Raw genomic sequence first — 3,098 nt, 5'->3', positions numbered from 1 at the left:
AAATAAAAAAGAAAGAGAGAGCACCAGACTTCGGCTCGGGTCATGATCTCACGCTTCATGAGTTTGAGCCCCATGTTGAACTCTGTGCTGACCACTCAAAGCCTGGAGCCTGCTTCTGATTCTTTGTCTCCCTTTCTCTCTACTCCTCTGCTCATGCTCTGCCTCTCTCTGTCTCTCTTTCTCCTCTCAAAGATGAATAAATATTTTAAAAAACTAAAAATAAATAAATAAGGCAACTCCTTTGGAAAGACTGGTGGAGGCTCACAGTTTTTACCAAAAAAGTAACCCTAACTGCTATAAATTAATAGATTCCACTTACTTGCTTCAAAGCATATAGAATCATTAAAAGGACAAAAAATAAATAAATAACCAGACTTCACTTTGAGATCTTTGAGGCTTAATTTAATCTTAATTAAATTTATTTTAAAAATAGCAATAAAACTGTAAGCCTTAAAAACATGCTATAGCCCACTTCATCACCACTAATCTATAAAAATTCACAGGGACGTACGGTTTTAAATCTCACACGGTAAAGGAATTGAAATGGGCTGTCGCATTTTGAAATGCGCACTTTGAAAATGCAAAATGGTATACTAGATTGTTTTCAATTAATTATATCAAGAGGGAAACCATTATGGAAAGGGCCGAAATTGTTTATCCGGGAGAGGACTGTAGTACTCTCGTTAGCGTTTGTTTATGGAGGGATGACTTTATTTTCAGTGTTGTCCGTGATACTGATTTGTGAAATGGAAAAGTTGTGCTCCAACACCCGTCTCAACTGGATCTGCCAACAACATTCTTACTTGAGGGGCGCCTGGGTGACTCAGTCAGTCTGACTTCAGCTCACGTCGTGATCTCATGGTTGGTGGGTTCGAGCCCCACGTCGGGCTCTGTGCTGACAGCTAGCTCAGAGCCTGGAGCCTGTTTCAGATTCTGTGTCTCCCTCTCTCTCTGACACTCCCCCGCTCATGCTCTGTTTCTGACAAAATAATAAATAAACCTTAAAAATTAAAAAAAAGAAACAGATTGTGTATCTGCTCTTTCTCTCTGTTGCTCCCCCACTTGCTTTCTGTCTCTGTCTCAAAAGTAAACATTAAAAAAATTCTTACTTGAAATTCTTTTTTTTAAAAGCCTAAGAAAGTCCACTATTCCTTTTTTTTTAAAAAAAAAAACTTTAAAAATATTTATCTATTTATGAGAGAGAGAGAGAGAGAGAGCATGACAGTCGGGTAAAGGGCAGAGAGAGAGGGAGACACAGAATCTGAAGCAGCAGGTTCCAGGCTCTGAGCTGTCAGCACAGAGCCCCACTTGGGGCTCTAACCCAACAACTGTGAGATCATGACCTGAATTTAAGTCAGACACTTAACCAACTGAGCCACCCAGGCGCCTCTACTTGAACTTCTTAAGATCTTTGCTACTAGAAAAAGGGAGTTGTCACCTTTTTCTGGCTTTTTCAGAACAGGCATCATTCAAGTATGGGAGTTTCCCATTTGAAGTAATTCCCATTCTTCCCAACGGTAGAGTTCAGGCATGGACGTGTGTTAGGGGTGAGGACCGGCAGCTGATAGTCAATCAGGTCCTTGTCAGTTCCCCAAACCTGTAGAGAAAGAGGCAAATGAGGTTTATGGACTCTAACTGTACTGGGCCCCAACTTACCAGTTTCAAATCTTTTTTTTTAAAGAAATGTTTATTTATTTTGAGAGAGAAAGAGAGGAGTGAGCAGGAGACGGGCAGAAAGAGAGTATCCGAAAGCGCAGAGCTCAGTGCTGGATCGATGCGCCACAGCATGACCTGAGCTAAAATCAGACACTTAACTGACTGAGCCACCCAGGTGCCCCTCCAGTTTCAGACCTTGAGCAATCTAATTCTACACCCCTCACCCCCAAACTCGCATCTCAGATTATTCACTAGGAGTGTAGATGAAGCCACAAGAACACCCCACCTTTGTGTGTGAAGGGCGGCACACATCTTGTGTAATTTTAATTCCAAGGGTAAAACACCAAGCGTGAGTTAAAGAAATGGTTTTCAAGTTAGCTTTTTGGAAGTGAGGCAGGAAAAGAAACAAAAGAATGGGTTTAGAAAACCAGGAATCAAAGTCTGGGATTAAGTAGAAGTTGACCTGGACGGGGGATGCACCGGGGTATGTCAGAGGGGTCTCTGAGGAAGGACGCCTGGTTTTCCCTTTATTAAAGTGGGACAACTGAGGGGCGCATGGATGGCTCAGTCACTTGTGGGTCTGACTTCGGCTCAGGGCATGATCTTGACGGTTCTCGAGTTTGAGCCCCACCTCGGACTCTGTGCTGACAGCTAGCTCAGAGCCAGGAGCCTGTCTTCAGATTCTGCTCACGCACGCTCGCTCTCTCTCTCTCTCTCTCAAAAATAAATAAAAAATTAAAAAAAACCTTTTATTAAAAAAAAAGTGGGACTATTGATTACTGCTTTCAGCTTTATTCAAGATCGAGCTTGCGGGCTGAGGAATTTGTTCAGGAAATGTTATCAGATTTTACCAGGCGACAGAAGATGCCATCCTTCTCGGAATCATTTCTGTTTCCTTTAATAGTATATTAGGAGCTCAAACCTGATGGTACATAGTATCTCTGAACACTGATGAAACTTCCTAGCATGAGCCAAGAAACACACGCTTGCATAATTATACATCGCAAGTGTTAGAATCAGTCACCTGAATTTTCCCCAACCATCATCTAAAAAAGAGCATGGCTTTCCAAGTAAATAGCTTTGAGGAGCTGTACTGGCCAAGGTTCTTTTCTCTCCCCAAATGTATGAAACACGCATAACACACTGGAAAAACTGTTCTTGAGACAGGAGTACTACTGTATTCAACTGCCAAGGTCACCGATTTACTCATGCAAGAGCTGTGGTCTTCACTCACATAGCAGATGGGGGGGAAATTATCAAAGAGCCACCCGGATGTCAGCCCCTGACAAGTAGTATGGCGGGGACACCGTGGGCAGGTCCGTTAGCCACACTAAGCCTCAGTACCCACAAGTATTACATGGACGTGATAATGCCAGCCCCAGGGGTGCTGGGAAGTTGGCCTGAGACCATGCATGTGAAAGAACGTGGAATGGACAATAGCG

The sequence above is a fragment of the Suricata suricatta genome, chromosome X (genome assembly GCF_006229205.1).
Source record: "Suricata suricatta isolate VVHF042 chromosome X, meerkat_22Aug2017_6uvM2_HiC, whole genome shotgun sequence".
Lineage (NCBI taxonomy): Eukaryota > Metazoa > Chordata > Mammalia > Carnivora > Herpestidae > Suricata > Suricata suricatta.
This window is presented reverse-complemented; position numbering follows the sequence as displayed.